Raw genomic sequence first — 9389 nt, forward strand, 5'->3', positions numbered from 1 at the left:
GAGTTCAGGGCAGAGCTGGATTTTGAAAGCAGACAGTGTGAGTCCTCAGTCTACCAGTTTTTTATTTCTGTGTGAACAGGACATATTAGAGGTGTATAACAGAATTTATGAGGACAGAGTTAGTAACAGATGAGTTTCAAAGTGTCTGAGGAGTGTAGCTGTAAAGGCTTTGAGCACTTTGCTCTCGGTTCAGGACATTTCTTTGAAGGCACTTGAGAAAATGACACAATATGTCTCTAGTTTCAAAATAAGAACCAAGAGCACAGTGAAGAGGAGACGGAGTGAATGACGACTGCCTTCATTTTTTCTGGAAAGAATTAAAAAGGCATTGGGTGGATGTGAGAAAATTCAAGCAGCAGTACCTAAGGTCATGAGAGGGGAAGATCCAAGTCTTCTTCTCAGTGAGATGCAGTAAGAGGTAGATGAGCACTGAGAATTATTGCCACCAATTTCATTTTTATATTCACTGATGTCAAATGATCTTTATTGTCAGCAACAAAGATAAGAAATATAAATTTCAACAGTTTCCTGAGCACATATGAAAATGAAATGTTCTCCCTTCCAGCCAGAGATTTCAGCATCTATTGGTGAACTCAATTTATCAATCTCATTAAGATTACTGCAGTAAAAGATGCGCATATATTTCCCCGAAACTGCTTAATGGGTTTTATAGGTTTTATGGAGAATTTTACCTGAGTCTAATAAAATTTCTATCAAAATTTCCTGTTATTTGTCCTCTGGGACCTATATTTTTATGGAGTTATTTTTAATTGCATCTTGATCTATTGGAATATATACTCACCGGCATCAGCTTATTTTTCCTGTATTCTTCTAATCTCTGCTGTATACAACAGGAAGCATCAGGGAGGACCCTGAAGGTATAGTGATGAACACAGTCCTGGAAGGCAAGAGAAGGGTTCTTCTTGCTTCCTTCCTAAGAACTGGAGGATGTCACCGACTCTCAGAGACTATTTCTTTATCCAGAAAAGAAGAGGGAATATCAAGCACTTGCTAATGTTCTTTCATTGTGTATCTAATAGTATACACTGAGTTCACAATTTGAATTCTTGGAAAGCTACTAGAAGGAATTAGCTACAACCATGTCTCAAGGAATTTTAGGTTTAAGAATTGTAAACTTGACAACTTTTATTTTAAAAATCAGTACAATGACTCAAAAACCAATAATGTTTCAACATGACCTTCACCTTACAACCATTAAAACGCATTGCCAATATTTGTTTCATTCATATTCATATATATGTATATATATATATACATATATATATATATATATATATATATAGAGAGAGAGAGAGAGAGAGAGAGAGAGAGAGAGATGGTATCGCTGTTTCTGGATCTGCCTGGAATTCACTGTGTAACTGATTCTGGCCTCGAATTTTCTGTGATCATCATGTCTTGGTCTTCTAAATATTGGGATTATAGATGTGTACCACTGCTCCTAGCCAGAGAGAGTAATCATTCAAACTTTCTTCCAAACAAAATAAAAACAACACAGCAGACTCCTACATCCACTGATAGACCTAGAATGGTTTGTGGCTGTTCTTGTTGTCTGCACTAGGATGCAGAGGAAACCACTCCTGGCGCTTCCTTTCTGTCTTTGTGGTCCAGATTGATGTATAGAGTTAAACTCTAGGGTTTAAAAAAAAAGTTGACAGACTCAGAAAAGCAAAGCAACAAAAACCACACCGAGAGTCCCATTTGGTATTCAGTATGATCATATCACAGTAGTAAAAAGAGATCAGAACCCAAGAAAAAATAGAGAACTACTAGCAGAGTCTAGGTCTCCTGCAGGCTTAGCTTTTACCACAAAGAAAAAAAGAAAGAAAGAAAGAAAGAAAGAAAGAAAGAAAGAAAGAAATGAAATGAAAAAGAAAAGAAAATAGAGAAGAAAAAAATTATTTGTCATCAGGTATAATATGGACATTATGGGGACTGGGCAAGTAGATATGTTTAGGACATTTCACCCTCTATTAACCACTGTCTGCAGACCCAAAAAAGGGCAGATGTCTGCAGAGCACACAGGATAATTTTGGTGAAAACACTGCAGGAGAGCTGCCTCAGGGTAGCTTTGACAGGCTGCCTTACATACATTCTTTTTTGTCTTTATTGGAAAGGCACTGTTTCTAGCAAAAGCATGTCTGGAGCCCTGCTGCCAAACACAGAGGCAACTATGGAGAAAGTGCAACCTGCTTTCTACTAACAAGTAAGTACTCATTGTTCCCTGAGGAGACAAAGCTGTCAGCAAAGTTGAGACAGACAGCTCTGCAGCTGTGCTTCAGTGGTAAGCAGAGCATCACACCCCTCCCCCAGGACAGTACAACCACCTGCTCTTTTGTGTGTTCTTTGACCTACACACAGACAACCCAGGTTTCCTTCAAGGCCTCTTCTGAATATGAATGACACCAGAGAAGCCAAGAGCCAACAACTCTCTTGATCCACTACCTTGGAGACCACCTCTTCCCAGTCATAGCTTCTTCCCATTGGTGCCTGGTGTGACCACTATTAGGTGCTCAATAAATACTTGTTTAAATGGCTCTGTGATGGTTTAAGAGCTAATTAATTTATGGGTCTATGACTAACCCAATAGCTGGCACATAGCAAGTGTCAATACATCCTTTATGAGTGTAAACTGGCAGAAAGTATGAAATGTTATTCAGGGTCAGGCTCATTCACTAGAGCCAAGGCAACATCACACAGCAGTGAAAATACTGTGGGCTCTCCAGTCCTGGCTCCTACATGGCTTATCAGAGTCCATGGCTCATTCAGGACAGCCTTCATGTGCAGATTTCTCAGAACAGCAGTACTCAAAGACCAGCAGCATCACCTGCTAGAAATGGAAGTCTCAGCCCCATTTCAGTAAGAAACTCTGAGTGGAGTCAGTCTGGACTGAGACAAGCCCTCCTTCCGTGAATACAGGGAGTCTTCATTCTTTCACACTGTAGACTTCTCCTCTTCTGGGAGCATTCATTTCTTTCTGTCATCTATCAGTTGATGAGTTTCAGCAGAGGATTTTACGTGATTAGGTTTTTTATCATCCCAATGATTTTTTTAATGTTTAATGAGGGATTAAATAAAAGCAATGATAAGGATCAACATTTAGGTCCAGCTGGAAAAATTAAATAGATAGATGAGAGAAAGATAGATGATGGATGGATAGATAGATAGATAGATAGATAGATAGATAGATAGATGATAGATAGATTGATAGATAGATAGAATGATGGATAGATAATGTATACATAGATTATTGATAGAATGATAGCTATATTGTTAGATAGAATGAAAGATAGATAGATAGGTAGATAGATAGATAGATAGATAGATAGATAGATAGATAGTAGATAGGTAGATAGATGATACATAGAAAGATAGATGATAGATAGATAGATAGATAGATAGATAGATAGATAGATAGATAGATAGATAAAGTTGCTTCTAGGAGTGTGTTCCTTTTCAGATCAAACAGTTTCAGTGGCCTCCTATCTGACACAAAGAGAGGGGTCAGACAAGAAGTGGGTTGTTCATTGACTATTTTGTGTTTAGAATTTAGATCTTAACAAAGATGAAGTCCTCAGTCCATACTCACCTGTCAGATAAGTGGAGTTATTTTTGATCATGAGAACATTGTAAATAAACACATGGAATATAGAATTTTGAATTGTGTTTCTTCAAAAATTGAAGTCTCCTGATCTACCGGCATATTCCAGGCCTTTGTTTCAAAAAGCTTGTTTATAACCATCTTTTGTTTGAAAAGGTTAGATTGCCGCCTATGACTACATTGCCATGGCTACCTGTTGTCATGCCAGCCTTGTTATATCCATCTTGAAACTGTGTCTTTCTTTTCAGAAGGTCTTTATGACTAATTTGTTAAGCTTATGTTCTTTCTGCTCCTTTAACACTACCTATTTTGCCTGCCAAATCCCACATTTGGAAACCCTCTACCCCTGAGATATAAAAAAACAAAAACAAACTTGTCTTACTTATGCCCAATGCAGATTTCTTAACTTGTAGGTTTAGGGAGAGATGTCCCAAGTATACAAATAAAAAAGCATGCTTCCATTAATTTGGCTGTAACAATTTGAGTCAGTGGTCTTTTTCCTCAAGTCTTCGGAATTAACATATCCTACATTGTCCATTTCTCCCTAAGTGACTGAAAACTATGATGTTACTAAGGTGGGCAAGGACTTAAACACATGTGATCCCAGAACTTGGGAGGATAAGACAGGATGCTGAGAATTTGAGGCCAGTATGAGTTACACAGTAATTTCTTGTACAAATAAATACAAACAACAGAATACGAACAACAAAAACAAAAACAATGAAGATGACATCACTGTGGGTGTGGGTTCATATGGATCTTTATAATCTGTGGACATCTTGATGAGCTTTTCCTGTCTGTTCAGCCAGATTCGAAGGATTGATTTCATTCCATGGAAAGTCCTTGACATAGTGACTTCCTTTCCAGAAGATTCTGTTTAATATGCTAATGCATTTTGTCAAGTTGCAGTATCTTTTCCCAAAAACTTAAATAAAGTATTTTATTGGAAGCATTTTTCATGTTTAAAATTGAATCACAATGTTCGCTTCATTTCGTATTCATTTGATTATGTGAGTGGCCATTTTTAACCAAGCATATAATAAGACAAAAACGAATTATAGCTGGTCCATTTAATAGTATTTCCCCCTTGCACATATCAGAAATATTTTACTGCTTATACTATTATTGTAGTATACATAATACTTTGATAGCTAACATTAAAAATTCATGTTACCCACCCCCATTAGAAATGACCTTATCAAATGACCTTATCAAATATTTCTGCAAGTGTCTAAGCAAAAGAATCAAACAAACCATTCTAGCATCTGTCCTTTCCCACCGGTTTTCTTAGGCACCTGTGCGTTGCTCTATGTTTATTTCTGAAGGGATTTAGATCCATAAATCCCAATAGTCACTTTAAAATAAAGTTTGAGAGATTGGTCTTGCTCATTAAAGGCTGAAAGATTGCATACCTCTATCCCAATGATGACATATTATTATTTATTTGTTTGTTTATATATTGATTTAGCGTGTATATGTGTGTCTGCCCCATCCCTGAGTGGGGTGTGTGTGTGTGTGTGTGTGTGTGTGTGTTTGTGTGTGTGATGTGTATTTGGACCACAGTATTTCTACGGCGGTCAAGATGGCGGTCAAGGAATGACTTTGTGGAGTCAGTTCTCTCCTCTCACCTTTGCAGGAGTCCTAGAGATTAAACCTCAGTCTCCAGGTGTACACAACAAGCAGCTTTATGCATTGAGACATCTCAACAGCCCTCAACGCTGATTTTTGTTTACATTTCATGCTAAAGTTGATGTTTATTTCCCCCAAGTGCTGCCCTTTTAACTACAACAGAAGAATGTGGCTGCCCATGCTCCGGCTCCCTGTCGACCCACAGCAGGAGCTCATATTCCACAGTCCTTATGGAGAACTCTGGCCTGTGAAGGCAACAGCTAATGATCATTTCGTTACTCCTTGTAGAAACTTCCAGAGATCTGAATTCTGCTCACATCCTACCACGTGGCTTTTCAGCAGAGAGTATCAAATGATTCAGCACTTTGAGACTCTTGGAAACCTTACCACAAATTCTTAATGTTACATGATTCTTCCAAGGTTTTTTTGTTGTTGTTGTTGTTGTTGTTGTTGTTGTTGTTGTTGTTGTTGCTTTTTTTGTTTGTTTTTGGTTTTTTTTTTTTTTTGGTTTTGTTTTGTTTTTGAGTGGTGGCTATTTAACTCAGTGGTGGATTGCTTACCTAGCAAATGTAAGTTCCTGAGTTCAATTCTCAACACTGGAAAAAATAAAACGGAGGTCTGACTTTAACTCTTAAACTAGACCCTGAAAGCCCCTAACCCCATACCTTCTAACCCCTATCCCTTCTTAATGATATGATCCATCTTGTCGTCAGGGATTTCAGTGGGAGTGAAGAAGCCAGACAGCTTTCAATACTCCAAAACTCCCAACCCATCAATGACTTAGTAGGAATGTTTTCCAGCAAGCTGTTTTTCAGCCTCTCTCTCCACCAAAGGTTCTTGATGTATTCCAATTTGTTGACTGTAACCTGCTGAGACTGGACATTATCTGGTGCTGGATTCCAACACAGAAACTCCCCATACCTTCTAACCTGTGGTTAGTCATGGCTTCATCTCTATTTTAGACCTTGTTCATTTCCCTCAGCTATAACTTCTGCAGGAAGAGTTCCTTACTCACAGTCTAACTCTAACCATGGCATTACTGCATGTGTACACTGACCACATGCAACTGTGTTTGCATTTTCAAGACATAAGCTGCAAACAGAGACCCATAAAGAATACCATATTGTGATGTGCAAGCCAGCCTTCTAGGTTGAGTCTAAAACCTGTCCCCTCCAGACCATAATGCACAGCAACTCAAAAAAAAAAACTTCAAATGATGAAATACTTTGAAAACCCACCTTATGAATTCAATATGGTGAAAATATCCCAGAGACTGGGTCTAGTTCTGAGTCACATGGGAAATGGAATTGATACAGTGGCTATTTTCCTGGAATTCAGTCTACTAGTGGCCAGGAAACTAAGTTTCAAGACAGCAGCCTACAGTGCTACTGTCCAATGCTCTAGGAGGGCAGCATAACTATTTAAGAGGAAAATTTTGCCATACTTGGGAACTTAGAAGGCTTGCTCTTAACAGAAAGTATTAAACTGAGTCCTGAAACTCTTAACCTATCTGTGTGGTCACCATGAGATCTTGTATGCTAAAATATTAATTGAAGATATGGAATGCCTTTAAAAAAGATAACAGAAGCAAACACTATCTTTTCCAGTTTCTTTTTATTTAGAGTGTGATATGGTAAGAATCTGCAGATGTTCTGAAAAGAAAAACAAGAAGTTCAGTGAGTTATGAACTGACAGGTCAGCCTCTGTGCATGAGATATCTCTTGATCTTAGCCAAAGGGCTGAGAAGCGATGTACATGAGTTATTGGTGGCTGTCTTTTGGTCTGTCTTGGCTCATTGACTGAAATAGATACGGACTGGGACTTGAGATCATTCTTCCACTTCAGATCCACGTTTGCCTTTACATCTTTAGTGTTATGAAATTAGGTTCAAGACCCTACATTGCTAAAACACTAATTAGCAATTCTTCCTTCTTTTCATTTACCCTTGACGTATTTGCTTTATCTATTCTCTATCTATCTATCTATCTGTCTGTCTATCTATCTATCTATCATCTATCTATCTACCTGTCTGTCTCTCTATCTGTCTGTCTGTCTATTTTTGCCTCTTATAAATGATTTTTTTCCTTACAATGGAGAGGAAATGTTACCAAATGACTGGGCCCTGGAGCTTCCAGGAGAGGTTAGACAGGTTATATTATATCTGGAGAGCACAAATAGTAACACCATGAAAATAAATTAGTGTGATTTTTTTTTCTTTTGTCACCTATGATAAATCAGCTGCCTGGCTGGTGACAGAGATGGGAACAGTAAGATGTCTCCTCATTTCTATGCAACTATAAAGGATTCAATAAGATGAGTAAAGGAAGTGCTTGAGAATGAAAGAAGAAAATTGTTCTGTGTTTAAGGGAGATACAGAGAGGTGATAGGAGTAGGGGCTGGAGGTGGGGGTGGTTCATCACATGATATCAGCTTACCTTGGAAACCTCAAATGCTTCAAATAAAGCCTGGCTTGGGAACAGGAGGGTTCACAAATCCGATGAAAGCCAAAGGCTTACAATAATAGTTTTTTCAGGTGGTCTTATAATTGCCATCCATACCCAGCAAACCAAGGGAAAGAAGGGAAGAGAAATGGGAGTAGGTAGGGCGAAGAGACGAAAGGAGAGGAAGTCGGGCAGAGAGAGCCAATGTTACTTTGCTCTAAAGATATGCACACCCAGTATTCTATTTAATAAAGCAAGTTGACTAAAATGTGTTTCAATGAAGCTGATTTTCATTTAATGAACATAAGAAATCACAGACTAAGACTGGAAGCCACTGTGTGGGTATGAAGTCAAAACCACAGGAGCCACAGATGACTTGGTTTCTTGGGGGGATGTTTAGAAGGCATTGGAGGGATCCGAGTGTATATTAGCTTATTTTCCATCAGGTTTGCACATTGGGATGTTTGTGTTGTTACAGTGTTTCTCAGTTCACTATTTTCTTTGTCCTGTGTTTTCTGCATTTTTTTGTTTTATCTTTTGTAGAATCACTCCATCAGATGGCAACACAAATTGTTCTAATCCTAATTTAGCTGGTGGAAAATGTTACTGTTAAATCATTGCTTAATGACTACAGAGGCTAATAAAACCTAGGTCCCCAACATCTCAAGGCTGAACTGGGCTGATTATCCTCCATGGAGTTATTTTCCTTCATATACCCTATGAACCTCCTCCCTACTCCCCACCCTTCAGGGGAGTAGTCCTCTAGTCCTTGGAGTCACTGTGTCCCATTGCTGAAGTGCCTTCTCTGTTTATTTCATTTTATTGTGCTTTTGTTTCATTTGGCATTATACTTCAGCTGCAAGATGGTCTCTAAATCAGACACATCATTTCTACTTTGATATCTTCTATTTTTAAAGTTTGAATTCATGTTACACGGGCACTCTAATGAAGCAATTAAATTGAAGTAAACACTAAATGGGACTCAGAGAAATTGAAAGAGACAATTGGAAAAATGTTAAGATAGCCCTTAATCTGTACTTGTTCCATAAAGTCTTCAAATGAAAGCATTATCTGAGGTGCTCACAGAAAGCCTCTGGCTTCTTCAATATCCCTCGTACCTTCTGCAAATGTTAGTTCAATAATTTCAAATGTCCTCAGGTTTTCTGTACTTACGTAGATGGCCAGAAGTAGAAAGACGGACATTAAACCAAAATCTATAGTTGATAACGAGCACCTCTTCTGATTGCCCATCAACTACTTGGATAAATTCCCTCCTCTGAGTTCATCTGCATTTTGTTTCCTTTTGTCTTTATATTCTTATCCTCTTGAAGTTTTACTATTACAAATGAATTCAATTTGATCCTTTGCTTCCAACGGCTTAAAAGTTGTTCTGTCACAGGATATAGATGTGTGGAGCACTAATTTGATCCAATAGATCCAAGGCACAAGTTGCTAAATAAAATTAAATTTTGATTAAATACAATTTAATTTCAAAGTGGCCAGAAACTCAGCAGGTAAAGGTGCTTGCTGCCAAGCCTGATATTCTGAGTTTCATTTCTGGGACATACATGGTGGGAAGAGGGAGCCTACTCTCTCAGGTTGTCCTCTGACCTCCCCAAATGTGCCTTGGCATGTGTACAACACACACATACACACACACACACACACACACACACACACACACACACACACTAGAGTAA

The 9389-nt window shown here is 38.3% G+C and overlaps 1 non-coding gene across 1 annotated transcript; it reads left to right on the forward strand.

The window, feature by feature from the left end:
• Positions 1 to 1523: 1523 nt before the first annotated feature.
• Positions 1524 to 1650, forward strand: LOC120100351 (small nucleolar RNA SNORA31). Its single transcript, XR_005500119.1, has one exon. It is a non-coding gene; the product is annotated as a small nucleolar RNA SNORA31 (small nucleolar RNA).
• The last annotated feature ends 7739 nt before the right edge of the window (positions 1651 to 9389 follow it).

This window comes from Rattus norvegicus, chromosome 1, assembly GCF_036323735.1.
Source record: "Rattus norvegicus strain BN/NHsdMcwi chromosome 1, GRCr8, whole genome shotgun sequence".
NCBI classification, from domain to species: Eukaryota; Metazoa; Chordata; class Mammalia; order Rodentia; family Muridae; genus Rattus; species Rattus norvegicus.